Source organism: Schistocerca cancellata, chromosome 2, assembly GCF_023864275.1.
Source record: "Schistocerca cancellata isolate TAMUIC-IGC-003103 chromosome 2, iqSchCanc2.1, whole genome shotgun sequence".
In the NCBI taxonomy this organism is placed as follows: Eukaryota; Metazoa; Arthropoda; class Insecta; order Orthoptera; family Acrididae; genus Schistocerca; species Schistocerca cancellata.
The window spans coordinates 1,088,634,185-1,088,655,895 of NC_064627.1; the positions used below are offsets into that span (position 1 = coordinate 1,088,634,185).

General features: G+C 39.9%; 1 long non-coding RNA gene across 1 annotated transcript in view; it reads right to left on the reverse strand.

Annotated features, from left to right (window-relative positions):
- Positions 1-19,017, reverse strand: part of LOC126163099 (uncharacterized) — a 49,443-nt gene extending 30,426 nt beyond the window's left edge. Inside the window, exons 1-2 of the long non-coding RNA XR_007535159.1 lie at positions 18,857-19,017; positions 3,040-3,066 (exon numbers count right to left, since the gene is read on the reverse strand). This is a non-coding gene — a long non-coding RNA (uncharacterized LOC126163099). The remainder of the gene's footprint in view (positions 1-3,039; positions 3,067-18,856) is intronic.
- Between the last annotated feature and the right edge of the window lie 2,694 nt (positions 19,018-21,711).

The following is a 21,711-nucleotide window of genomic DNA, read 5'->3' on the forward strand; positions in this document are numbered from 1 at the left end:
GCAAATAATCTACCATCTAATGTACAACAGGCAGAATTAGTTCTTTTTGCAGATGACACCAGTATTGTAATCACTCCCAGTATACATACAGAAATGGCAGAAATGATGAGCAGAGTTCTCAAAAGTATCATTTACTGGTTTTCTGCGAATGGTCCCACCCTTAATTTCAGAAAGACACATCATATTCAGTTCTGCATCTCTAGGGATACTGCACCATTGATAAGTATAATACATGGCGATGAAATAATACATAAGGTGGAAACTTCAAAATTCTTAGATGTCCATACTGATGAGAATTTAAATTGAAAAAACACATTTTGGAACTCCTAAAACAACTAAGTTGAGCCACATTTGCCCTTAGATTCATAGCAAATTTTGGGGACAGAGAAATCAGTAAGTTGGCATAATCTGCTTATTTTCATTCAGTAATGTCATGTGGAATAATGTTCTGGGGTAACTCATCTTTAAGAAAGAAGGTCTTCATTGCCCAAAAACGTGCTGTAAGAATAATATGTGGTGCTCACCCATGATCATCTTGTAGACATCTGTTTAAGGAGTTGGGCATTCTGACTACTGCTTCACAAGATCTTTATTCCCTTATGAAACTTGTTGGAAATAATCCACTACAGTTCAAAAGGAACAATGAGGTACATAAGTACAATACTAGAAGAAAAAATGACGTTTATTACTCAACATTAAGGTTGCCTTTATCACAGAAAGGGGTGCACAATGCTGCAACAAAAATTTTTGACCTCTTACCCAGTGGTATAAAATGTCCAACACACACCAAGGCAAAATTTGGAAATAAATTTAAAAACTTTCTCCTTGACAACTCCTTCTATTCCTTAGAAGACTTTCTATGTGTGTAATGTGGAGGTGGTGGGTAGGAATTGCTAACTCAGTCTATATATCTTGTTTTCATTTCAAGGGAAAAATTACCTGGTCTTGTTTAGAGTACAAATAAATGTACAAATTAATTTGCAAAATGAATGTAAAATGACTCATTCCACTTCATGACGATTTATCGTGCAAAATAATCCATGGAACATGAAAGTTATTAACGATCGCCTAAACGTGACCTGTACACTGTTGCCAATATCAACACTATATTAGCTAGCTGTAGATCACATGCACAAACTTTGAAGTGCTGATCGACACAAAATTTGCTTACTTCTACAGTTTTGTATTTATGCCCTTGTTTTCTGTAAATGGCATCCCCTCTTTTATCCATGCTAGATCTGCGAGTGTAAGGTACTAAATTATACCCAATTATTCTGTCACTTTCCGTCCCCACAGGTACAAGGTGTTCAGATGGACAAAGTGCATCAGTCTCATTCTTATTTTTGGTATCATCTAAACACATGAACAGCTCATCCACTTAATTTTTTATTCCCCTGATATTTTGATGAAGAAAATTGATAGTGTCCTTAGCTTTATTCTATTTTTCTTGATTGTTGTCTGTGTGGAGTTTGGTTTTAACCTAAAAAACCTATCTCCATGGTCCCATTAGCTACAGGAATCATCCCTTGAGTGACTGTGGTCCCCTTTACAGTATCTGCTAATAGAGAAGCTAACTAATCTTTTCCCTTCCTGTTTAGGTGCAGGCCATGTGTAGTGTATCCCCACCTACCAATAGCATCAACTGGAACAACACTTATGTGCGATTTTGCCAATGTTTGGAGCATCCTGTTCAGCTCAGTGTTAACATGCCTTATGGTAGTATTTACACAGGACCAATCATGGCGCTGAAAGACCTCCACAAACCCAACATTTGCGTACCCAGTTTCTGCTCCTATTTTATCTAGGTCACTCCTAATACTATATCTTGAATTCATAACAAGGCTGTTTCCTGCCCCCCCCCCCCCCAACTATAATTACCTGATCTTCACTCTCAAAGTCCTTGTACAGCTGACCTAAGTTTTCTATCACCAGGTTAAGGCTAGCATTTGGTTTTACAAAACTTGTGACCTGGTATCCTGCACCTACTTTCTCCTGAAGCTGCTGGCCGACACCCCTCCCATGACTGCTACCTAAAAGCAGAATTCTTCTTTTGCTATTCTGATTTAGGAATTAAAATTAGGACCAACTTAAATTGGAAAGGCCACATAGATAATATTGTGGGGAAGGCGAAACAGAGACTGCGCTTTGTTGGCAGAACACTTAGAAGATGCGACAAACCCACTAAAGAGACAGCCTACATTACACTTGTCCGTCCTCTGCTGGAATATTGTTGCGCGGTGTGGGATCCTTACCAGGTAGCATTGATGGAGGACATCGAAAAAGTGCAAAGAAGGGCAGCTCTTTTCGTGTTATCGCGCAATAGGGGTGAGAGTGTCACTGATATGTTTTGCGAATTGGGGTGGCAGTCACTGAAACAAAGGCTGTTTTCTTTGCGGTGAGATCTATTTACGAAATTTCAGTCACTAACTTTCTCTTCCAAATGCGAAAATATTTTGTTTACACCCACCTACGTAGGAAGAAATGATCATCATGATAAAATAAGAGAAATCAGAGCTCGAGCGGAAAGATTGAGGTGTTGCTTTTTCCCATGCGCCATTCGAGAGTGGATGGTAGAGAAGTAGTATGAAAATGGTTCGATGAACCCTCTGTCAGGCACTTAAGTGTGAATTGCAGAGTAACTAACCATGTAGATGTAGATGTAGATGTGGATTTGTTTCTGACCTGTCTTTTTTTCTTTAAGTTAATATTCTGCTTCAACCTACAGTCAACTACAACAACTGTTACAGCATAGTTCTCCAATAATCTTCGCAATCAATGTTTCTGAGTGCATGTTGCATGCAGTGACTGGAATAATACCTCAGGAAGAAAGCCAAAACGATGGATCAAAAGCTTCTGAAGTAATGATTTGGTAGAAATACACAAAAACTTTTTATGTCAATTGATTTCACGGCATGGTCACTGAAACTGGATTTTGTTACTACATCTCATGTAATAAACGATGTTGTGAAGAATCTGTTACAAAATTGAGAATGCATCCTCAGCACTAACAAAAAGTTTGGTTATATTGACAGTACGTACCTGCTAAAGTTGGAATGTACCCCAGAGCTGCAGAAAGAAAAGTAATGTAAATATTTAAAGTCAACAGATTCTATATTTAGTAAATCTAAATGTACAAAAGTAAATGAGAGAAGTGCATGACGATAGTATAGTTCTAAGTTTCGCTTGTGTACAATAAATACATAGCTAAATTGTGAAGCAAGAAATTAAACTTTCTACTGATAGTTTAAAAACTTAATGTCAGACAGATTTCAATTAACAATGTTCTTAATATGTAATTTCTTTATCAGTCTTAAAACAAAAAGTCTTAGAATGGAAATCAGATACCATTAACAACACATACTCATCACAATGCCTGAGTGAACAATCAAAACAAGTTTAAAGATATTCAGTAAATATAGACAAATTATACTTATAAGGAAGTATAAGGTTTGATGTGGCTGGATGTCGGAGTGTATTAGACTACAAATTCAGAGGTCAAAGGGAGGCTGTGGTAATCTATTCAAAGAAGAATACCTATTATAGAAATGTGGCATTCAAACCAGCCACGAGGATAAGGACATCATAATTTAAATGAGTGAGTCACACATTATAGAAAATTGTAGTTGACAAATCTGTTCTACAAAAATCAATCAAATGCCAAACCTCAACTAGGGAACTGATGGTCTACTACTGGGCTTTGAGATTACAGAAAGCAGATATTATGTAGGAAAACCTGTTATGAAGATTTATTTAGCTTCCACTTGTAACACATCAAATTTAATTATGTTTACAATGTTACATACGAACTATTTTATGATCTGCTCTAAAACTCATCAGAGTGAATCATTGTGGAAGTCTTTCTTAGTATTATCAGCATTATTAATATAAAGGCACAAACAAATAAGTTACATCTTCTGGATTACATTTTCAATGAGCCAATTGTTCAAGGTTTTTTTTCGCTACATCACATAAAGTGAATAATTTGAGAATGGTGGTTTTAAAGATCACTGTTCAGTTTCTTTCCCTGTTTTGTCCAGTCGAAACGAGTTACTCACATTCAGTGCAATTGAATTTGATCGTATATAACAGTGAATGCTGTTTTAGTTTTACCTCTTTAGAGTTCAACACTCACAAAGCGCATATCTTGAATTTCATTTTATGTAAGATTTTCAGGGTAATCCAAAGTAACCATAAATACTGTAAGACGTCATTTGCAAAGCCTGTGCCGGCCGGTGTGGCCGAGCGGTTCTAGGCGCTTCAGTCTGGAACCGCGCGACTGTACGGTCGCAGGTTCGAATCCTGCCTCGGGCATGGATGTGTGTGATGTCCTTAGGTTAGTTAGGTTTAAGTAGTTCTAAGTTCTAGGGGACTGACGACCTCAGATGTTAAGTCCCATAGTGCTCAGAACCATTTGAACCATTTTGCAAAGCATGTGACCTTTAGAAAAATATGTGACACAAGATGACACCTTAGTTTTAAATGGTCAAATTCAATTTCTTTTTACCCCTCTGTTAAAGTAAGTTTCCGTTTTATGAAGATTAGCTTACAATTATTAATTGAACTCTATTTTTCACCTATTCTAACTGTACCAATATACATAGAAACAAGTTAATTTTTTGTTTTTAATGATATGTAGCAATTATTGTATGACATAAAAATGTAATAGTTTCCTCTGTAAATATTCTAAATATAATAATATTTGTATATTCTGAGTACATGTATATAAGTCACACATTATCTTATCTGTGTTTGTGAGATTCAGTTGTCACCTCCCAGTGCCCTAAGAAGGCAACAGATCGTTCCTTAACGAAAACGTAATATTTAGAAGAATATTAGGAAAATATTTCCTAATTATAATTTTAGAAAATTGAATTATTCCATAAGTGAGTACTAAACATGTTAACAATTTGATGAATTAAGCATAAATGAGGCACAATGTACAAAAACTACAAAAGAAGTAATGTATTGTGTTGAAAATGAGATACATTCATAAGTAGCGACACAATGGGCCCTCTGGGGCAAAACCTGTCACAGTGTGTGCAATCTTTCTTTGTATATGACATCATTTTTCAAGATGGTTGAATCAAAGATGGCGGTGCAGGAAATTGAAAAATCTAAGACAGGGCAAATACTGAAATATCCAAGATGATGGAACGAGATCATTTCTCCAAATTTTAAAGCAGAGGGAAATTTAAGAAGCTCGCTTGTGGTAGTGAGAAATTCAGAAAGCCCAGATGTGTGTGTCCTGCCCTATTCTGTACACGTTCAAAATACTCAAATGACATTAATGTTGCCTATACATCTAGTGTAAGTTATTTGCAACAGTTTTTCCCATGACTGCTCCATAATCTAATTAATAACCTATATATCAAATTAGACTACCAAATCAATTCAAATTTCTAGCGACAAATGAAGATATGCATGAAACTGAAACAAACGACAGTGGTTCTGAATCTAATAAGATCTTCGTTATTGCTGTGACAGATATGTGTAATTTTTTTTCTGTAAGCTGAGCCTGCTGGCTGGCTGTGGGAATGCTAGAACCACAATAGGAGGATAGCTCGTGCTTCGCAAAATTGTTTTCTGTTAAAAGGGAGAATGCAGCCAGTCACACACTGGAAAATGGCTGCAATATGGATAGGTGCTCGATGCCTTGGCCGGTCACAGCAGGGGCAGCCGGGAGAAATCGGCGTTCTGTAAACTTCCTTTGTGAGAAGGAGCGTAAATAATGATATTTTAAAAAAGATAGAGGTTTATGAGGGGGTTGGGAAAAAACTGCCCGCATCTCGTGGTCGTGCGGTAGCGTTCTCGCTTCCCACGCCCGGGTTCCCGGGTTCGATTCCCGGCGGGGTCAGAGATTTTCTCTGCCTCGTGATGGCTGGGTGTTGTGTGCTGTTCTTAGGTTAGTTAGGTTTAAGTAGTTCTAAGTTCTAGGGGACTGATGACCATAGATGTCAAGTCCCATAGTGCTCAGAGCCATTTGAACCATTTTTTGGGAAAAAACAAAGCTGTCAGAGAAGTATCCATTGGATCCAAAGAAGGCCAGCAGTAACTGACGTTGAGATTTTTTTAAGTAGGTCCATTGTTACTTCAACAAAATTATTCTTCTAGCAGGTATGAAGTGAGTATGTCCATCCACTGTCATTGGCTGCAACGTGAAATCACTCTCATAGTGAGAGAGAATTTCTGCGTTCTGCCTCGCCCTAAGTGAGAAATGTATATGACTGGTTGACTACAGCAGATTCCTTAGGAGAAGTGAGATTGTTGATTTTTTTGTAAATTTTTCATCGGCCGGAACTCAGGAAGTCTACAACGATTGGCGAACGAGAATCTTGTGCTGGCAGAACCAGCAAGATTATGAGAAGAAGAGCAGATACACACTTCGTCTTAGAACTGCATGGAGAATGTTTCGTCTGGGATCATCACAGGGAGAAATGTTTTTGCTTTAGAACTGCAGAGAGGGAGGACTTCGTCCGAGAACTGAGCGCAGATGCCGAGTCTGAACTTATAACTCAAAGTTACCACTACAGCCATTTACTGCACCTGAGTTTAAGAACGATGGTAAGCATGAGCCACATTGGTGTGCGTCGTGAAAAAGTGACCACAAAGGCATTCATTTTCAGTTAGACTTTTGTCGCTTTGAATTAATTCTAGAAATCAGCTAGTTGAGTCCAGCATGCGCTTTGACAAGGGAACTGGTGCTTATTTTTTTTCTGGGGCTTTTCTTTGATGTATTAAATAATGCAGGAATCATCGATGGTGTATGTGGACATGGCTAACTGTATCATTTCAGTTCCCATTACATCCACCTGTGCCAAGGTATTATCGTATGCTTTTAGCAGTTCATTAGAAGCTTTTTGCAATTTATAATTAGCTGTATTGTCTGCTCAGTGGTTGAAATCAAGTTAATGCTTATAGTAATAAACAGGATTTTATGGTGACTTTTGTATTCAATCCACAGTTTGATGAAATCCTTACTCATTACACCTATGTAAGCTATACTTCCCGTATTTCTACATCTACATCTACATCTACATCTACATTTATACTCCGCAAGCCACACAACGGTGTGTGGCGGAGGGCACTTTACGTGCCACTGTCATTACCTCCCTTTCCTGTTCCAGTCCCGTATGGTTCGCGGGAAGAACGACTGTCTGAAAGCCTCCGTGCGCGCTATAATCTCTCTAATTTTACATTCGTGATCTCCTCAGGAGGTATAAGTAGGGGGAAGCAATATATTCGATACCTCATCCAGAAACGCACCCTCTCGAAACCTGGCGAGCAAGCTACACCGCGATGTAGAGCGCCTCTCTTGCAGAGTCTGCCACTTGAGTTTGTCAAACATCTCCGTAACGCTATCACGTTTACCAAATAACCCTGTGACGAAACGCGCCGCTCTTCTTTGGATCTTCTCTATTTCCTCCGTCAACCCCCTGTGATACGGATCCCATACTGATGAGCAATACTCAAGTATAGGTCGAATGAGTGTTTTGTAAGCCACCTCCTTTGTTGATGGACAACATTTTCTAAGGACTCTCCCAATGAATCTCAACCTGGTACCCGCCTTACCAACAATTAATTTTATATGATCATTCCACTTCAAATCGTTTCGCATGCATACTCCCAGATGTTTTACAGAGGTAACTGCTACCAGTGTTTGTTCCGCTATCATATAATCATACAATAAAGGATCCTTCTTTCTATGTATTCGCAGTACATTACATTTGTCTATGTTAAGGGTCAGTTGCCACTCCCTGCACCAAGTGCCTATCCGCTGCAGATCTTCCTGCATTTCGCTACAATTTTCTAATGCTGCAACTTCTCTGTATACTACAGCATCATCCGCGAAAAGCCGCATGCAACTTCCGACACTATCTACTAGGTCATTTATATATATTGTGAAAAGCAATGGTCCCATAACACTCCCCTGTGGCACGCCAGAGGTTACTTTGACGTCTGTAGACGTCTCTCCATTGATAACAACATGCTGTGTTCTGTTTGCTAAAAACTCTTCAATCCAGCCACACAGCTGGTCTGATATTCCGTAGGCTCTTACTTTGTTTATCAGGCGACAGTGCGGAACTGTATCGAACGCCTTCCGGAAGTCAAGAAAAATAGCATCTACCTGGGAGCCTGTATTTAATATTTTCTTTGTCTCATGAACAAATAAAGCGAGTTGGGTCTCACACGATCGCTGTTTCCGGAATCCATGTTGATTCCTACATAGTAGATTCTGGGTTTCCAAAAACGACATGATACTCGAGCAAAAAAACATGTTCTAAAATTCTACAACAGATCGACGTCAGAGATATAGGTCTATAGTTTTGCGCATCTGCTCGACGACCCTTCTTGAAGACTGGGACTACCTGTGCTCTTTTCCAATCATTTGGAACCTTCCGTTTCTCTAGAGACTTGCGGTACACGGCTGTTAGAAGGGGGGCAAGTTCTTTCGCGTACTCTGTGTAGAATCGAATTGGTATCCCGTCAGGTCCAGTGGACTTTCCTCTGTTGAGTGATTCCAGTTGCTTTTCTATTCCTTGGACACTTATGTCATGTTTAATTGGGCCGTCGCTGTTTAATTTCAGATGTTGAATAATTTCTGCTGTCTTACTTTTCCTTAGCATTTCACTCAATGTTATGTGGGGTGGTTTGTTGACTGTACAGGTTATTGGTTTCAGATCTTGTTAATGTCTAAATGATCAACCATAGCCTCACAGCAGGAGCCAACATACGAAGTCATAAATCTTGGACGATTCTTGTTACCAGTGTTGCATATTACTGATGTTGCATGGTTGAAGACGTATCTATCCAATGTTGCATGGCAGAGGGTGCTTCATAGCACAAATGTGACACACATACACACACACACACACACACACACACACACACACACACACACAAACACGCACACACACGCACACGCACATGCATATCAATTTCCCACTAATAGCTCAATATTTTATCAGCCATTAAAACGAATCAGTCAAGCGTAGCCCATTATTTTCCGAACCATTAAAGCTAAACAGTCAATCAATGAGTAGCCCACTTCTCAACGACTACATCTGATAGTTTAGGCCCTTTGGTTCAAACATAATTTATTCCTCAAATTAAACGTCACAATGTTATTCTCACATCTATATTGCCTGTAACATTCACAAAAACGTACGTAGAGATATTGACATTAGTAGTGTAATTTACAGGTTAAGATGCACTTGGTGTCTAAAACATGACTGCGGACTCTAAAAGGGTCACAATCCAATTTTCGTGTCTAACTTTACAGTTAAAATTTAATTGTATTGTGTTAAAGAAACATGTACTCTACAGTTTCACTTTCATCCTCACAGACAGCATTTTACTGCAAAAACAACTACTGTACCCACAGCTGCCTTCCCAAAAATTATCATGAAAACATAGCTGTTTCGTAGCGCAAACTGATGAATGCTGTAGCAGACTTTCTCAACATATTCTAACGGAATTTGTATATAGAACTTTACGTTTACTATTTTTGCTGTCGAATGTTTCATAAACATAGCGAATGACTTTTCTGTTGTTAGATGTACAATGTCGAGAGCACCACATTTAGATATCACTTAACCCTCTCCAGTGAAAACTGTTTGTAGCTTGCATTGAATTATTACGGAAAAGTTGGTTGTTTAACATCATTTAATTCTCGGTCTAAGTGCTAAATGTTCGAACTATTTCTGAAGTTTGCTCTTAACGCGTTTCACTTCATGACACCCGTCAGAGTCCAAGGGCAGGTGCACAATATCCGCAGATGTCTGCATCCTGCCTCTTCGCTGGATTTGCTGTTTTCGATACAGCTGTTGAGAGCAATACAAACACAAACAAATATGTGGTAAACTGCCAGGTGAAACAAACATATGGTAGGTTTGTTCCGTATTTTAACGTTTTCTGAGAAAAAAGATTTGCAGTGACAACCACTTCCACATCAGAAATCAGTAGTCAATCAATATTTGTTTTGTCGTATTTAAAAGTATAAGCAATCTGGGCGAGCTATGTACTATCTAGTATATGGCGAGTACTTGACAAAGTTCTGTGAGTCACCTTTAGAGACACTCAGCAGTTGAATACTTGATGATCTAGTCACGCACACAACGTTTTTGTAAATAACCTTTAAGTATAATAGTTACACATGAATCGGAATCTATACATGTCATGTTGCCTGCATTAATTTATGCAGCACATTCACAATATATACACAATGCTACTGACAGCCACGACGTATAATCGGTTACTTTGATCGACAGTTGTCGAGCGGTTAATACCTATGAAGTCACGTAACCAAATTATAGCTTCCAATCCATTGAGCAGTGTGCTCAGAAGGAAAAATAACCCAGTGTTAGTGGTGTACTGCTTCACACAGTCTTGTCGATTAAATAACTTGGTGCAGTGCTGGAAAGCGAGCAAGGCGAATCGTGAACCTCGGAGGATTCAAGGAATGTGTCACTAGGCCACGATTGTTCGGGAGCAATTGTAAATCGTGCTGCTAGATTTGTTAACGCTACCGACGACCTATGCAAGAGTATTACGGTAACGGGAATCCCTGGAGGGGAGAAGAAGCAAAATGCTATTGAGAAGCAACATTTGCGATAGACTGGTGAACGATGTTGCTGCCTGGAACGTACGTCTTGCGTATGAACCGCAAACAAAAGAGAAATTAACGCACGTGGGACGTCCCCTGTTTCCCTCCGCTTGTTTTCCTCTGCTTATCTAATGCTCACTTGGTGCTTACCTCTTTGTTTTCAACAACGTAGTTCATTACCTCAAGTGGCCACTTAAGATGAATGTCTCACTTGTCTTTTCTGGTATTTTGGTGCCACTATATCTAGACATCATGGCATCGTAACAACACAGAGCCAAATTATAAGAAATATTCATTCTCTTAGTCATGTAACAATTGTAGAATTCACTCTTTAATTACTCAGTGAATATTTCACTCTATTTGTTTATCTTTTGTATAACTTTTTAGTTCATTTTACACGTATGTTTTCAATATAAGAACTTGTCTGCAGGTAGCAAGATTCACATAAACGCATTAACTCTACTTGTAAGTATTTGTTCTTTAACACAATGCATCTCACGCCAAAGATCATAATGTTGCAAAGTGATTTTATTTGTCATATTCATATCCTTTGCAACTACATCCAGTGATTACCTATTGTGAATAAGTGTAAAACCAAGAACAGCTAAATGCAGTGTATATTTGTGTATACTAGCTGATAGTATACATTATGTGTACTAATTTGTTATGGGTATCACGATGCAGTGGGCTGTAAGTACTCAAAACATCACAAACTTTCCGTTTTATAAACGTTTCGTCACTGAACTAAATTTCCGTCAGTTTCGCCAGTACCATCACCTCAGCGTCTGCTCACACTTGGTCCACGATATAATGTTCTTGTAAAACCTACTTCTGATGATTAGCTTGCAGTGGGTCAGAAACTGGTTAATGGCGCAATAAATCGTTGTTGTTGTTGTGATCTTCAGTCCAGAGACTGGTTTGATGCAGCTCTCCATGCTACTCTATCCTGCTCAAGCTTCTTCATTTCAAGTAACTACTGCACCCTACATCCTTCTCAATCTGATTGGTGTATTCATTTCTTGGTCTCCCTTACGATTTTTACCCTTCACGCTGCCCTCCAGTACTAAATTGATGATCCCTTGGTGCCTGAGATCGTGTCCTACTAACCGAGCCCTTCTTCTAGACAAGTTGTGCCACATATTCCTCTTCTCCTCAATTCTATTCAGTACCTCGTCATTAGTTACATGATCTACCCATCAATTCGCATCAAAAATAAAAAAATTGTAATTAATTGAAACCCTCAGCTGCTGACAGGTGTTGATACACGTCGATGGGGACAGCTGAAAATGTGTGCCGCGAGCGGGACTCGAACATGGGATCTCCTGCTTACATGGCATATGCTTTATCCATCTGAGCCACCCAGGATAGGGATAAATAGCGCGACTGCAGGGACTTATCCCTTGCACGGTTCCTGTGAGACCCACATTCCCAACTGTCCATAATCTACATACGTAACGTTCCTAATAGATATTTGCCCATCCACTCATTACTTGCGCTAACTAAGGTGATGATTCCCGTAAGAGTTCGGGCAACCTGTGCGAATTCGCATAGACGAAGGTCAATGACTGGGTAGCCTTTAACTATATGTGAAGACAGTAAATGTTCCCGAAAGAACAGATACCATTGATGACCGTGCAGCTTCTATAAAATAAATGATAATAAATTGAAACCCTCAGCTGGCAACAGGTGTTATCGCGCTATTCATCTGTGTCCTCGGTGGCTCAGATGGATAGAGCGTCTGCCATGTAAGCTGGTGATTCCGGGTTCGAGTCCCGGTCGGGGCACACATTTTCAGCAACACCTGTCGGCAGCTGAGGGTTTCAATTAATTATCATTTATTCTAGAGAAGCTGCACGGTCATCAATGGTATCTGTTCTTTTGGGAACAGTTACTGTCTTCACATAAAAATAAAAAGCTGCTATTTAGGTATTCAAACCAAAATAAATCACCAAAAATCTGGAAACTCTCCAGTCTCACAATTCCAGTCGGGCGTTAGAAGAAATTATAAAGCTTAACCTTGTAGTGAATATAACTGAAGGATTTTAAGGAGGAATGCTCACAAAATTACCCAAGAAGATGAAAAAGAAATGTGCCACGATAAATGTTGATAGTCTCCTTGGGTTTGGTGCCGGATCCTAAAAATCAACATCTCCCGATATTCCGCTGATCCATCCGTCCGCTACCTTCAGAACTACTCTGTTGCTTCTGAATCCCACTGAAAACTGTTGCGGGGCTGCAAATCCTCGTCCTGTACAGGCCTGCGGACCGTACACGGCGCGTGCGCCGCCAGTCCTCAAAAGACTGGGCTAGTGGCGCCGCTCTCAGTAGACCACCGGCGACAACGATATTTGGCACTCAGAGACTGTTTTCGAACTCTCGGCCGAAAAGCGTTCTTTTTTGATGCCAAGTAGTACAGGGTTCCATGTCCTGCTAAGGAAAACGGTTGCATGTGTTAATCGTACGGTCTGCCTCTTTTAAATCTTGCTTCAAAGATCAATGACTATTGCTTTCAGTGATCTGTTATTGCTCATTTGTACATAACAAATGCTAGTGTGTGCTGGACGTCTAGTTACCTTCCTTATTCACATCTAACTTTGCAAACATTTCATTTCGTACTGAATTGAAGCATGTAGAAATATTAGAGATAAACGATGAAAATGTTTCGGTTAATCGTGTACAACATTCAGTATTATGAACACGAATGCATGGTTGTAGGAAGGATGGACGAAACCACAGGAAAAGATCTCAAAGTGGTTCCACTGGATGTGTTGAAATACTACAAATATGAGAAACACGAGAATCTGTCAATGCTGCCTGCCAAAAGCACATAAATGTACTATTTCTCTTTTGTAAGCAAACCCTTCGAGGTCAGGACCCAGTAACGTTGTCGCTTATCGCCATTCATCTGTAGTAAGTGATCGGTTTTTGTGCTGTTTTCAGTCTCAAGAGAAGTTGGCTGCACATTTATTTTATTGATCACAGCTGGGTCAACAGTACCATGCAGAAAGGAGAAAAACAGTAAATAAAAGTCGAATTGTATGAAAAACGATTAAAGCTACCGTTTGTTAATATCCAGGTATCGAATGCTTGGTGTAACCGGGTGTTAGTAACGAAATTCTTGTGCACAGACCACATCGTACGGCATTCTATGCACACTGCAGTTAGAGCACAGAATATTCAGAGCTTCATCTAGACTGTGGTTCTGGTCGTACAGAACAGTTTAGCAGACAGTTATGTCTGATGCTGAGTCCTTAAAAATACTTGTTGCAAACAAGCAGGTGTCAACTAGCTCCAAAGAGGAAGAAGCGTTTTGAACAACAGAAACTTGACACATTTGTAAGAAACACTTGAAACAAAATGATGTGAAAAATAAATATCACTGTACATGATACCTGTAATTTAAATTACAGATCTACATTTACGGTGCACGTTGTGTATTACAGTCTGACGAATTACGTAGGTCATTTTGCAGTAATGAACTTATGTACCTGAGTGGAAGGAACTGACAATAATGAAACGGCGAAAATAAATGCAGTCGACAAACATGTAAAAGTACACAATATCACTAAATTTATCACAGTGAGATATCACTGTGACGTAAATTTTGATTCAGTCATTTCTTTAACTCTCTGGTGTGCTGTCTAGAATAACTTGTCCCATGTTTAAATCCTGACGAGTTGAAGATAACAGGAGAGCATTTCCCAAAAGCGAGCAGCTTGTTTTGGTATGAAAAGTGTGTATTCATACGATTATGTAACTGAAGATCCGTTGAGTTGGATAAACAGATGCCGCCAAATAAAGCGTTCAAAAGCTTGGCGAGCGATGAAACAACAGTGAAAGAACGAGAATTCGAAACAGCGTGCACACTGTAGATCGTATTAGAATGCAAAGAATTAGGAAATTATACGACTTGTATTTGAAAAGCGAAGTCTTGCTTTTCGCTGATGTGTTTAAAAATTTCCACACAATCTGTCTTAAAACATACGAACTGGATACAGCCCATTATATGATTTCACTTGGCTTATCACGAGACACTGCTGGAAAATACTAATGTAAAAGTGTAACTTATTATGTGTGGACACAGACAGTTTCAATATGCTGAGCATGATGTCAGAGATGGTATAGTTTACTGATCACATGGACATGCAGTCTGCAAAAAATATGTTCACGGATGATTGTAATGAAAGTGATATATCATATAGCTCAATCTTAATAGTCTTCGCAGATGGGCTATGATACAACACCTACTACACTCATATTTTGTATAGATATCTGTGTACGGTCGTAATGTAATGATCATACCAGATGATTCAGAGATAGGTTACATTTTAGAAGAAGATCTTGAATATCTCGATAATTTATGGTAACATCATTCTGATCTGTAATTACGTCCAGAGAAAAATGTATCACCGCCTAACATCAACAGGCCAGGAGTTTCAAAGATGGTGATTTCCACATTGTCATTAAGAAAAATTACGTGGTTCACTATAGAAATTTGGTCCGCAGCTCGTGGTCTAGTGGCTAGCGTTGCTACCTCTGGATCACAGGGTCCCGCATTCGATTCCCAGCCGGGTTAGAGATTTTCTCTGCAAGGGGACTGGGTGTTTGTGTACTCTTCATCATCATTCTCATCATCCATGACAGTGGCTAGACTAGACTGTGAAAAAAATTGGACTGTGAAAAAGTTGGGACACGGGCACTGATGACCGCGCAGTTGAGCGTCCCACAAACCAAATACATCACCATCACTACAGAAATTTAAAGCAGTGTGTGAATAGCTATCTTATTTTACTAAAATCCACCAATTATTGTCATTCTTTCAAGCTCCCACAATGAAACCATGTGTTGACGTTAATGTTGAGAAGCATATGAATGCAAAAACCGATTTCAAAGACGATTTCTTCGAACTTGTGGATAACAGGGATTTTGGAAAGCTATGCAGAATATAGTAAACATGTGTGACTTGAAGATTGCAGCAGTTTGGAAAGACAGATATGGAGTTGCTGCTCTGATTACAAAATCGAATTTCAAGTGCAGTATAATATTTAATGAAAATTTGGTTGCTCTTAAATTAAGAAGACTTAACATTGTTTTTGATAAGCCTGTCGCTATATGAATGAATATTTTATATATTTCAAAGACACTATCTGTAAATTTCAATTATGGGTACATGTTCAATAAATTTTAGCTAAAACTGTTAAAAAGATTTACACAGATTCAGATAGCCTAATATATCATGAAAATACCTGAACTATTCATGATTTTATTACAAGTGATGTGCATATTTAGCTTGACACTTTGGCTTACCATAGAAGTACCATTTATAACATCGCATATGTAAGTAAGAAGAAAGTGGGTTTAATGAAAGATCAATTATCATCGGTGATTATTACCAAATTAAAAGCACCGAGAGAAAAAACGTACATTCTCTAAGCTGAGACACAACACACAATGTGTAGGGCCAAAGATGTTCAACGTTCGTCAGAAAAAGAACTAAGCATTGATGATTACTAGGTCTCTGCTGATTTTTGTAGACTATATGTACAGTTAATTTCGAACTTCTGCATTCTTCCAGTTAAATATGAATTACACCATTTGTGCACTATCCCACTCATACCACACTACTTAAGCTTAGAAAAATTTCATGTTTCATAATTCTGCAACAGATTGACGTCAACGATACAGACGTACAATTGTCTACATCTTTCTACGACCCTTCTTGAAAACGGGAACTACCATCCATAATTTTTTTTTTTCAGTATAGGTCGGCAATACGTGCAGCGATCTTCACTGCAGTCAAGGTGAGTGTTATCAATGGATGCACGAGCATACAGTTTCTTCTGCGTAAGGGATGACATTGCTTTCCTCAGTGAATGTGAAGGAGATCTACAAGATATGCTGAATGGCACGGAATGGTGCCTACTGGGTACAGAATAAGGACTGAGAATGAAGTGAAAAATGATAAAAGTAATGAGAAGTACCAAATAAGATTAGCAATAAAGTTAACATCAAAACTGGTAACCACGAAGTAGACAAAGTTAAGAAATTCCATTTCTATAATATTTCCGTCAAGTTCATTTCCCTTGTATGGAATCTCTCTATACTCCTACCAACTTTCAACTTTCCCTTCTTTGCTTAGCACTGGTTTTCCAACTGAGCTCTTGATGTTCATACAGTTGCTTCTCTTTTTTCTCCAAAAGTCTCTTTAAATCATTTTTCCACTAGTGAAATATGCTTCTAAATCCTAACATTTGTCCTCTAGCCATTTCCGCTTAGCCATGTTGCACTTCCTTTCAATCTCATCTTTTACACATTTGTATTCTCTTTCGCCTGCTGCATTTGATGCATTTTTATATTTTCCCCTTTCATCAATCATCTAAGGGATTTCTACTAGGCCTTGTCTTTATCTGTTTCATACTCAGCTGCATTCACTATTTCATCTCTTAAAGCTACCCATTCGCCTTCTACTGTAGTCCTTTTCCCTTTTCTAGTCAATCATTGTCTGATACTTCCTCTGAAAATCTCAACAACCTCTGGTTCTTTCAACTTATCCAGGTCCCATCTCCTTAATTTTCTACCTGTTTGGAAATTCTTAGTTTTTAATCTATAGTTCATAACCAATATATTGTGGTCAGAGTCCACATCTGCCCCTGGAAATGTCTTGCAAATTAAAATCTGGTTCCGAATTCTCTGTATTACCACTATATAATCAATCTGAAACCTTTCGGTGTCTCCAGGTCTCTTCCAGATACACAACCTTCATTCATGATTCTCAAACAAAATGATAGCGATTATTAAATTATGCTCTGTGCAAAATTCTGCCAAACGGCTTCCCCTTTATTTCCTTTCCCCCGTCGATATTAACCTACTACTTTTGCTTTTCTTCCTTTTCCTCCTACCGAATTGCAGTCCCCCATCACAATTAAACTTTTATCTCCCTTAACTATTTGAATAATTTCTTTTATCTCATCATATATTTCTTCAGTCTTTCCATTATCTGCGAAGCTAGTTAGCTTATAAATTTGTACTACTGTGGTAGGTGTGGGCCTCATATTTATCTCGGCTACGATAGTGCATTCATTATGCTGTTGAAAGTAGCTTAACTGCATTCGTATTTTCTTATTCGTTATTAAACCCACTCCTGCATTGCGCCTGAATGACTTTCTGTTTCTAACCCTGTATTCATCTGATCAGACGTCCTTTACCACCTGACACCGAACTTCACTAATTCCCAATACAACTAACTTCAACCTATCCATTTCCCTTTTTAAATTTTCTAACCTACCTGCCCAATTAAGGGATCTAACATTCCATGCTCCTGTCCATAGAAGGCGTCTTGTTTCTCCTCATGACTACATCCTCCTGAGTAGTCCCCGCACGGAGATCCGTATGAGGGACATTTTACCCAAGAGGAGGCCATCGTCATTTAACCATACAGTAGAGCTACATGTCCTCGGGAAAAGTTACGGCTGTAGTTCCCCCTTCTTTCAGGCGTTCGCAGTACCTGCACAGCAAGGTTGTTTTGGTTGGCGTTACAAGGCCAGATCAGTCAAGCATCCAGATTGTTGCCCCTGAAACTACTGAAAAGGCTGCTGCCCCTCTTCAGGAACTACACGTTCTCAAGAGATATCCGTCCTTTGTGGTGACACCTATGGTACAGCTAGGTATATATCTGAAACACGTAAGTCACCCCACCGACGCTAAGGTCCGTGGTTCATGTAAAACATTGGAAACTATGGTTTAACCGGAAGAATAATTGCAATATCCCTTCAGAACAAATTTGTGTATTTGCACCTGCTCCCTACGGTTTTTTACCCTCAACGATACATAGGAATTGTATTTGTCGCCAATTACTATGACGCGAAGTTTTTTGTTGTCTTCTATGTGCTTGTAATGTACGAACATAAATTTGTTAAAATCATCAGGTATACCTTTCATGTACATGCAGCTGACTGCGGCATATTGCACCAAACTTCGAAAAGAAAACATCAGCCGTGTCACACACTGTCTGTCCGTGAGACAACGCCGAGACAAGCTTGTGATTCAGTCCGAGGCAGTGGCGGGCGGGAATTACGCCCTGCCAGCTCCTCTTTGTTTCTCGGCGAAATAACTTTGACGAAAACTTCTACCTACAGGAATCGTACCTGCTATCTCCACCTCTGCAACGACCATGGAGCCCTTGGTTGCGTAATTTAATAACTGTACTGAAATAATTATTAGTGAACAAGCGTTAGTCAAAATTCAGATACTTACCTCGGAAAATTCCGACTTCATAGATATCGACGATCATCTGGGCACAAACTTGTCTTTTGCCGTCCTTCACACCCTTCATGTACACTTTGAACTTCCCGTAAGGTAAGGCAGGGAAATTTTTTAGTGTGATCGGTCGTGTCCAGAGTCGCTTCATATAGTAGGTACCCTGTCAACAGACGTAGCGAAGTTATCACACAACACAGATATTGTGATTGAACCAAAATTTCGGCGCATGGCATTATCTTTTCTCGGAGTATTGAATGGGTACCAGATGTAGAAGTCTCAGCCGTGGAGAGAAGAACTAATCGAAACTATACGATTATCACTCTCTCGTTCTCTTTCTGTTGGTTTTTTCAGCTCCTCTCACATTTTACACGAGCGTACTGTGTTTTGGCCATAATATGTTGGCACGCATAAATTAAGGAAATAACGAAGGGTGTTGAAATTCACCGTCTAATAGTTTGCTTAGCAGTGGGTGAACATCCTGATACACAGAAACCGGTGGCAATGGTAAAGACGGAAACAGGAAACCAGAAATCTCAAGGCATTCGCCTAACACGTGTGAAATTAAGAAATATAATCACAGCGGCAAAAAATTAGATGCCATTTCCACAACAGATACGACACTGTTATTGTGTCACAACGCTCCCAGTCTTGATATTGTACTCGATGTGGCGAAGAAGAGAGTCCATATTTTCTGCGGGTTTAAGACAGTGATTTTAGGGGAAACGACAGGGTGACGGACTAAAATATTACTCAAATTCAGAATTTTTTTCTCCGTGCTGCAACGTAGTAGACAAATAGGATTTGCTGCAAAGAATGAACTATACTTTAAAGTTTTTATTGGTACACTCGTGCTCATAAATTAAGGATAATTGCAGAATGTGGGGCTATACAACGTGGGACTACACAAAACTGACGCTAATAGCATAGGCACATAGGGAACACGCACGACACAGATCTGTAAGTCCACGGTGTTGGTGATAAGTTGAGAAAACCGTGCCGAAACACATGTACTACAAATCGCCACTGTTTCCTGCGCATGTACCCCGACATCAGTATGGCATGTGATCACCATGCACACGTACACAGGCTGCACAACGGGTTGGCATACTCTGGATCAGGTGGTCGAGCAGCTGCTGGGGTATGGCCTCCCATTCTTGCACTAGTGCCTGTCGGGCCCCTGAAGTGTCGTAGGGGTTTGAAGACGTGCAGCGATACGTCGACCGAGAGCATCCCAGACGTACTCGATGGGGTTTAGGTCTGCAGAACAGGCAGGCCACTCCATTCGCCTAATATCTTCTGTTTCAAGGTACTACTCCACGATGGCAGCTCGTAGGACCGTGCGTTAACATCCATCAGGAGGAAGGTGGGACCCACTGCACCCTTGAAAAGGCGGACATACTAGTGGAAAATGACGTCCCGATACACCTGACCTGTTACAGTTCCTCTGTCAAAGTCATGCAGGGTGTACGTGCACCAATCATAACCCCCCCCCACACACACACACACCATCAAACAACAACCTCCATACAGATCCCTTTCAAGGACATTAAGGGGTTGGTATCTGGTTCCTGGTTCACGCCAGATAAAAACCCAGCGATAATCACTGTTCAGACTATACCTAGACTCGTCCGTGAACATAACCTGGGACCACTGTTCCAATGACCATGTACTGTGTTCTTGACATCAGGCTTTACGGGCTCTCCTGTGACCAGGGGTCAGTGGAATGCACCTTGCAGGTCTCCGGGCGAATAAACCATGTCTTCACAGTCGTCTGTAGACTGTGTGTCTGGAGACAACTGTTCCAGTGACTGCAATAAGGTCCCGAACAAGGCTACCTGCAGTACTCCATGGCCGTCTGCGGGTAATGATGGGGAGATATCGGTCTTCTTCTTCTGTGGACGTCCCGTACTGTAGCACCTGCGCACGTTTGCTGCAGCTGGGATCGTTGCCATAATCTTGAGATCACACTTTGTGGCACACGGAGGGCCCGTGCTACGACCTGCTGTGTTTGACCAACCTCCAGTCGCTCTAGATTTCTATCCGTCATAACGACATCAATACGTGTTCTTTGAGCCATTTTCAACACACAGTCACCATTAGCATGTCTGAAACCGTCTGCACACTTACTCGCTGCACCGTACTCTGACATGCATCAACACACCTCTGCGTATGTGGACTGCTGCCAGCACCACCGTGCGACGACCGCAGTTCAAATGTACAGCATGGTCATACCCCGATGTGATTTAAACCCGCAAACCACCAACCAGTGGGTTGTTTCACCATGTATCAGCATTATCCTTAATTTATGAGCATGAGTGTAGTTTTTGTAATTGAAAAATATTAACATCTTCACCGTGTAATTGGGATTTTCCCGAGACAGCACTGAAAGGAGGTAGATCGACGGTTGTCGTTGTAACTCCGTTGTGGGTATGTGAAACATGAAATTAACATATCACCTTACTCTTACAGACGTAATTTAAGTTCATCGAGGGATTTGCAGAATATTTGCTTTTTTTGGCGAAATTATAATAGACAATTGGAAAAATGGCCATTTTTTGGACATCTCTTGTTTGGCCGAAAAGAATACTAAATATCAATATAAAAAAATCGGCTACGATGAACTGAAGAGAATTCATTTTGCTTCAAGGGAGACCAAAAGTCATCAAAACAGATGAAAATTGCTGCGTGGGCGACGACAACCATGCCGACAAACATGGTTTCGAGAAAAACGCATTTAAAGTTTGAGAAAGTATTTATCATATTAAAAAAAAACGGACAAAGCCTGAAAATTATGGAATATCATTGATGTTTGGTCCATAATAAGTATCGCCCCGGCTAGTCAAACATGG